This window comes from Manihot esculenta, chromosome 6 (genome assembly GCF_001659605.2).
Source record: "Manihot esculenta cultivar AM560-2 chromosome 6, M.esculenta_v8, whole genome shotgun sequence".
Classification (NCBI taxonomy): Eukaryota; Viridiplantae; Streptophyta; class Magnoliopsida; order Malpighiales; family Euphorbiaceae; genus Manihot; species Manihot esculenta.
Genome location: NC_035166.2, coordinates 14008792 through 14017411, shown reverse-complemented (window position 1 = coordinate 14017411; position 8620 = coordinate 14008792). Strand labels below are relative to the sequence as shown.

Sequence of the window (8620 nt, the reverse complement as noted above, 5' to 3'; positions counted from 1 at the left end):
AGAATCGGGCATTATAATAATCAATATTCGGAACAACAAAAGACCCTCCTATTATGACCCTGGTCAAGTCCTTCATAACATCTAAGTTACCGTTAAAGGATATTATACGGTAGATTCTAATTACGCCTATAATTGCGAGATCTCTTATCCACTAACGGGTATTAATCGGATTTTACTAACTAACTCTATCTTCTTATAATATAAAAGTAAAACATTCACAAAATTCAAGGTAAGCATTCTTAAAATACAAAGGCACCACAAGGCAGTAACCGCCAAGCGAATTTTTTAGTGTTAATCTCAAAAGATAATGATTAGGACAATTTCTGCGAAAAAATGCCACAAGGCCGGTATTCACCAAGCGAGCCACAAGGCTGGTAACTGTTAGGCGAGCTAAAAGGTGGGTAACTGTTAGACGAATCTTTGGATATTAGTCTCTAAAGAAAATTATCAGGGCAATTTTTATCAAAAAACGTCATAATATGGGTAGCCACCAGACGAGCCACAAGGGGATAACCGACAGGTATATGACCGGATGTTAGTCCCATTAACAAATTTTCTAAGGCATTTTATTCCTAAGCCACAAAACAGATAACTTTTAGGCATATGACCAAGTGTTAGTCCCATTAACAAAATTTTCTAAGGTATTTCATGCCTAAGCCACAAGGCAAGTAACTGTCAGGTACATGACCGAGTGTTAGTCCAATTCAAAAATTTTTTCAAAATATTTTATACCCAGGCCACAAGGCGAGTTAAGACCATTAGGTAAATGTTTGAATGTTAGTTCCGTTATATATTTAAGTCATTTATCTTGATAAACGGTTTGTAAAATTATCAAGCGAGAGTTCTGGTTATTGTTTATATTATTGGATTGAGTACTGATCCTAATACTTAGCAAAGAAAGACAATGAAGGAAATATTTTTCATTAAAGAAAATTTTTACATGGCAGAAGGGGCTTCTTCGGTCTCCTCCTCCCGAGCTTGTATTACTTTTTCTACATCTGTTACATTTTCAGTAGAAGTCGAGTCAGAGTGATTGTCTTCATTAGGTCTCTCCTACTCCTGCCTACCTTCGTCCTCATCCTCATCCTCATCCTCATCCTCCTCCTCCTCAGGGAAGATGTCGTCAATCCAGGAGAAGTCCTTCGCTGGAAATCGCTTGATAAGCTACTTTTTTACAGAGTCTTGCCCTTCAACAAATATCTCCCCACCTTGGGCCACAATCTCTTTAAGCTCAGTTTCTAGTTTAGCAACCCTATCGATGGTGGCCCGATTTTTCTAAGCTTGAGACTACAGCTCCCAGACTTGTCCTTGAAGGTCAGCTACTTGATCCTCAACAGTCTTAGCCTAATTTTCAAGGGTGAGCTTTGTAGTATTTGCCTTGTCCAAGTTTAACTGGAGCTTGTCCACAGACTTTAGGGTTTCTTTCATAGTGTTCTCTACCTCGATAACCCGAGCCTTCAGCTTTGAACACTCCTCCTGAAGGAGATTCTTATCTGTCTCCTATGTTCCAAATTCTCTCCTTATCCTTGTTCCACTCCTTGGCTAGGTACGTGCATAAAGCGCTCTCCATAGTATAATGGATGGCGTTGTCGTAGAGGTCATTCATCTTAACTTCGTTCAGACGATAACGGTCACTGGGCCTTATGGCGTTCTTTGCTATAAGAACTGACAACTGAGGTTCCTCAAGAAGCGAGTTCACCTGAGTCGGGGCCATGGCTAGGTGTTGAATGCCCCGCGGCCAAAAGCTCTAATGCTTGCCTCTTCATAATTTTGAGAAGTGGGTAGGCTAGACGGTGGAGATGCACCCCTGGCGAAAGACTCGGCCGGAGGGTCTGAAGGGCCAGAGGTTGCAGCAGACGAAGGAAGGGGAGGAGGAAACATGATAATCCCTTCTTCCCTTTGTGCTCTTTTAATAGGTGGGCTAGATATTCCAACAGCGGCCTTGCGTTTGCGAATAGCATGTGTCGCTTTAGCGAACTTGTTCTTCCATTTGACTGTCGTATATGCATAAAGTAAAGAGTGAGTAAGTAAAATAATATAAAGGAAAAAATAGTAAAAGTAAAATACCTTCTTCTATAGGAAAGGGTAGGATCATCCGAGAGTTCTATTGACCAGATGGCCGAGGCAACCGAGCCTGTTTTGCTTTATAGTGGCTTTGTCAAGACAAGGCGGCGTTCCTCACCGCCACGTTAATGTACATTCTTTGGGTCAAGGCCATATCCTAGAGGAAGTCGAAAGCCTCTTCCTCATCCCTCCATGGTTGGATCCCATCCTTTCTAAGCTCCACGTACATATTCCAATCAGTCTAGTGCTATCCAAAATCCCAGGACACCCTATGGCAAAGAATGAAAAATTTATTCTCCTAGCACTTCAAGAAGGAGGGTATCTAATCAAAGAGGGTCTGGCATTTTTTCCCGCTGAAGAACCAAAACTCTTCGTTCTTTCATGTACGCAGCTTGTACAATTGGGAGAAGAATACAATGCTTGACTCGATATTTTTGTTAAAGCAGACGAAACAAAAAGCCACCAAAATTCTCTAGTTGTTCGAGTGCAGTTGAACGACTGAATGCTTGTGAAATTGAAGGACTTCAACAAAAAATGGATCCATTGAGAACCGAAGACCTACCTTTAGCTGTTCCTCTTATACTATGATGGTATTCTTAGGAGGGATCTGGCTATCCACGAGAATGTTCAGATTTGGATCATAAACCCGGAAGATCTCTTAAGAGATATAGTAATGGTCATGCAAGCGATCTACGTCCCTCTCAATCAGTACGAATGAGATGTCATTCACTAGGAGGTTGTCATTATCATGGATCGCCCTGAAAGAAACAATGGGAGCTAGAGCGCGGATGGAGTCGCTGGAGGAAGAGATTGAGGTCGAACTTCCATCTGAAGAAGACAACGGGGAAGACGAAGAAGTCATATTCATCTTTAGAAATGTGAAAAGGAGCAGAAGTAGGAATTACCTTTAGTAAAACGAGAGAGTTAAAGACCGAGGCTATGAGTCTTTTCTTGGCAGAAGAAAGAAATTAAGAGCAGAAGAAAGAAATTAAGAGCAAAAGTGGTGATTGTAGAAGAAAGGGAGATTTTATATGGTTGTTTCGACGAATGGTTTAAATTTGGCTCGAAAAGCAAGGCAATTAGCATTTATGATAAGTACAGGCGAAGAGACATAGGTATGGAGAACTGATTTGTTCATGCCCCGTGTCCAATACTATGAAAACAGTTGTAATCTTCAAATTTGAAGAGTCGAAGACCGACGGGGGACCTCTAATATGAAATAATATTTGTCCAAAGTATGCTATGAGCTGTCACCATATGACAGAGCCATGTGGCAAGGCCCTAATAAGCCATAACACTCGGTCAGAACAACAGAAGACCCACCCTTTTATGACCGGTGGAGCCCTTCATGACATCTAAGTTACCATTAAAAGATATTGTACAGCAATTTCCATTACGCCTATAATCGCAGAATGTTTTATCCATTAGCTGGTATTAGTTAGATTTCCAAGAGATTCACTAATTAAATCCATCTTCTTATACAGAGTTCAAGGTACGCACTTTTACACACTCTTCTTAAACTCAAGCAATCTAATTACATTCACTCTCTCTGATAATTTACTGGCTTGAGCATTGAAGTGACTGTTCATAAGCGTCAATCATCTCACTTTCTTTCTTTTGCAAAGTGACGAATAATCTTTTAATCCCTTTTTCGTCACATCAATAAATTTCATTAAAAATTAAGTACATCCCTTCAAAGTTTAAACACGAGCAAAATAAATTAAGGCATGTTCCACAAGATATGATTATGTTAAAATTTGAAATAATCATTTAAATAATTATTTAAAAGGTAAATATAAAATTATTTTGTTATATTTTTATTTTTAAATATATTTTTTATATTTGATTAGAATATAGAAAAAAAATAAATATATACAACCTATATAATTATGGGTTGTTATTATAGTTATATATGTAATCACTAGGGGTGAGCAGTATTCGGTTCAAACCGAAAAAACTGACCGAACTGAATCGATTTGAAAATTTGATTCGGTTTTTTATACATTTCGGTTCGGTTTGGTTTTTAATTTCAGAAATTTAGGTTATTTCGGTTCGGTTCGGTTTGGATCAGAAAAAAACCGAAAAAACCGAACCGAACCGATTAGTGATAATAATATATTTTTTCAATAATATAGAGAAATTAAATCATACTAAAATTAAAATATTTTAATTAAATTTAAAAATATTAAAAATAAAGTGTAAAAAATAAAAAAAATTATTAAAAATCGAAACTGATCAAATCGAACCGAATCGAACTGAATCAGACCGGTTCGGTTCGATTCGGTTTCTGACCAAAATCGATTCTGTTCGGTTTTCATAAATACTAAAATTTTGATTTTCGGTTTATTCGGTTCGATTCAGTTTTGAACCGAACCGACCAAATGCTCACCCCTAGTAATCACCTACATAAACATAACATGTGCATAGCTTGATGAATGTGAGATACGGTAATCTTTTAAATATGTTTTAAAACAATTTTCAATTATTTAGATTACATTAAAATTAATAATATTTAAAATTAAGTTAATTTTTAAAATTATAGTAGTTTCTTTATTATTAAATTTTTACAATTATTAATTTGTTGATAATTATCCTTTTATATCTTATAATTTTCATCTTATTAATTTAAACATATTGTATAATAAATTAAAATTTTGATATTTTTTAATTAATATTTAAATATGTTATTTTAAAAACCACATCTCAAAAATTTTGACTTTTTAGTTATATTTTAAATTGCAAGATTTTTGTTAATTTTAAATTAATTTAAATTATAAAACCATCACATCTCAGAAGTTTTGATTTTTTTTTTTTTTTGTGTAGTTATGTGTATTTTAAAATTTAAACTTTTTGTTCACTTTAAATTAATTTAAATAATAAAATCATTTTCTACTTTAAAATTTAAATCTAATTATAAATAACTAAATAATTAAATTAATTTTAATTTATTTAAATAATTAATTATTATCTACTTCAAAATTTAAAATTATTATAAATAACCAAATAAATTACGAGCATAATCAAGAAATTAATTTAAATAGTAAAACTATTTTCTAATTTAAAATTTAAAATTAATAATAAATAACTAAGTAATCTAATTAATTTTAATTTAAAAATAATAAAATTATTATTTATTTTAAATTTTAAAATAATTAGAAACAACTAAATAATTTAAAAGTATTTAAAAATTTTATTATTCCCCCTCTTTTCACTCATACATATAGTATAGATATTTATGATGCAAAAATTTACAATATCAATAAGTTAAAGGTATGTTTGGTAACGTCATCAGATTTCTGTTTTTTATTTAAATTAAAAATATTTTTTAATTTTTGTTATTTATTTCTTAAATTTTATTTTTTGAAAACTATTTATATAAAAATAAATTTATAAATTTTCATATAAAAATAAATAGCAAATAATTTTATAAATATTTGGACATAAAAATAAATAATAAATATTTTTACAAAATATATAATATTATAATAAAAAAAATATTATTTGATTTCTGTGATGTAAAAATAATTAATTAAATTTTTTATTTTAAAAGTTATATTAAAATATTTTTAAAATTTTAAAATTATACTAATTAATTCTTTCATAATTTTAATCTTTAGATGTTGTAAAATAAAAAAATACTATGATATAGAAAAATTTATTAAGTGGCTAATTTTAAAAATATATTAAAATATTTTTAAAATTAAAAAAAATACTAATTAATTTCTCCACTAATTTTATATATTAAATATTATAAAAAATTTAAATATTTTTAATAAAAAAATTAATTAATAAATTTTTTTACAAAACTAATAGATCAACTAATAAATTTTTTAATCAAATAATAAAATATTTAATATTTTATTAATATATTATTTAATATCTCAAGAATATTTTAATATATTTTTTAAAATTTAAAAATTAACTAATAAATTTTCTCATATTATAAGAATGAATAATAAAATAGAGATATATACTTTATAAATTAATTAATAATTTATAGAGATATAATTTATAAATTAATTGTATGAATATATACTTTTGAAAAAATAATTTAATAGATAAAAATGAAATTTTAAAATTGATAATGATAATCTCATAAAAATTATTTAGAAAAATAATGTTTTGATAGAATATATAATAAAAAAATTAATATTTGTAATTTTAAGTTTTTTATTTTCTTATTTTAAAAATATTTTTTAATAAATAGTAAAAATATGAATAAATTTTTTATTAAATAAAAAATTAAAAAAAAATACAACGAATGCAAATCCACCCTAAAAAATATTTCTCCCTTTACCACAAAATTTACCAGAAACCATCAACAAGCTGTAAATATATATAGATCAAAGTTTCCATACTATACCCAATTGGCAGTATTTAACTTAAAATATTATATTTTTAATTAACAGAAAAATAATAAAATAAATGTTGATATATAATAATCTCTATTTTGTGAAATAAAAATGATAAAAACAAATTATGACAATATTTTTTATAAGAAAATATTTTTTATATTGAGCACTTTCTTAGTTAAAAATAAAATAGGCCATTTTGATGCTCATGATTACTTTTAAAATGAAGAGAAGCAGCAACGTGTTCCGTTGTCGTCCAGCGGTTAGGATATCTGGCTTTCACCCAGGAGACCCGGGTTCGATTCCCGGCAACGGAACTCTAATTTTTTTCCTAATTTGGCTTATTGCCCACACTGCATCCTCGCCTGCTAATTAGACGTGGAAGAATTTGACAGTATATTTTTCTGCTTTTAGTTTTTTCCGTACAATGTTATTAATATTTAGTAAATAAATATAATTAACACTAAATTAAATTAACTTTTTTGTATGAATCGTGTGATACAAGATAAATTTTAATGTTTTTATTTATTTTTTAAAATTTTAAAAAATTATAAAATTTTCAATAATTTATATATAAGATAGATTTTTTTTCTTTAAGAAATACTATAGATAACAGAAAAATATTATTTTTGTACATTTATAATGAGTTGATGTAATTAATATTATTTTGTTTTATTTTTCTTGCCTTGTAGTAGTGCTTATCCAACTTTCAGAGGCCCTCCCTTCTAAGAATTCTCATCAAAGGAAAAGGATTTCTATAGCCAAGAAAGACCAAAGAAATCCTTGTATTTAATAAACCTTTTAGCCAACTTGACTTTATAAATTAATGGCCAATAGAGAATAGAGATGGTAAGCAATAAAAAAATAATAACAAGAGATCTAGAGATCCCGAAATCTAATACATCGCCTGGAAACTCACATATCGAAACAAGCACAATATGCAAATGCCATGTCCACTAGTGTCGATTTTACACGCCCAACCATTGAAATAAACCATAGGAACATTTCCTTGAATTCTTTGAGACAAGCATATGACTAGTGGCAAGAATCAATCAGGTAGCATTCATTCGTAATCGTTGCCCACACGAAGACCCCAGCATGCCGGGGCTTCGAGACGGGCGCGCCGGTCGAAGATAACTAGGTGACAAAGATATTTATAACTTCTTGATGCACTGTTCATACTTGTTACATTTTTCTCCATTTCTTGGATTGATGGTTTCTCTTTTATCCCATTCTTGTTGCAAATGTGATAATTCATTTTACTCCATTTCTCATTGAATCATTCATTTATCTACTTTTCTTAATATTTTTGAGGTACTTGATCCTCCTCTATTTTTCGGTTGACCGGTGATTCTTTCTCTCTCACTATTTTAGTATATTGCTATTGCTTCTCTCTTCTTAGTGGATTAATGTATTTTATTTTTTTTTATTTTCTTTATTTTCAAACAAGACATATATAACACCATTCCTCGAAGCCGCAATATTAGAGATTACTAGTCTTATGTGATGAATGCTTTTTATGTGAATCTATCATATTCTTATAAATTGTATACTTAAATAATTTAATATTTCTAACTTAATAATCAGAGTCATCTCTAGTAAAAACTAGAATTTCTCTCCTAAATCATTTTTTTAAGAGTAAACTGCAATTTAGTCCCTCTAGTTTAGTAAAATATAACATTTCGTTCCTCTATTTTAAAAAATCATCAATTTAGTCATTGTGATTTTTAAAAACTATGCCATTGGTCCCTCCCGTTAGATTTTCAGTTAAGTCACCGTTAATCTTAGTTAAAAGACTAAAATACCCATAACAGCTTCTTCTCTAATACTTTCGATGACTTTGTATATTTTCTTTCTTTTTTTATCTCTTTCTCTCTCTTGTCATGCAAACATTTGGGACAGAAGAAGAGTAGAAAGAGAAAGCAACAGAAGAAGCTCGTGAGCATCTTGAGACTCTGGAGAGTGGTCTTCAGAGGAAGCATCAATTTTGTTATCATGTTCCTCTACCAAACTAGTATTTGGACTCAGGGAATCATTTTGGTTGTTAGATATTAAAGCATTTTATCCCAGCTTTACTGCAGTGCCAACCCCCAGACAGTCTATCTGGCCATTCTGCTCAATTTGTGGCCTTTTCTTTTTCTTATCCCTTTTCTTTTCCTTTATTTGAGAAACATTTGATTCCAAATTACATTCTGCCACATCTG

General features: G+C 30.4%; 1 non-coding gene across 1 annotated transcript; it reads left to right on the top strand.

Annotated features, from left to right (window-relative positions):
- Positions 1–6661: 6661 nt before the first annotated feature.
- On the top strand, positions 6662–6733 carry TRNAE-UUC. The gene has a single exon. It is a non-coding gene; the product is annotated as a tRNA-Glu (tRNA).
- The last annotated feature ends 1887 nt before the right edge of the window (positions 6734–8620 follow it).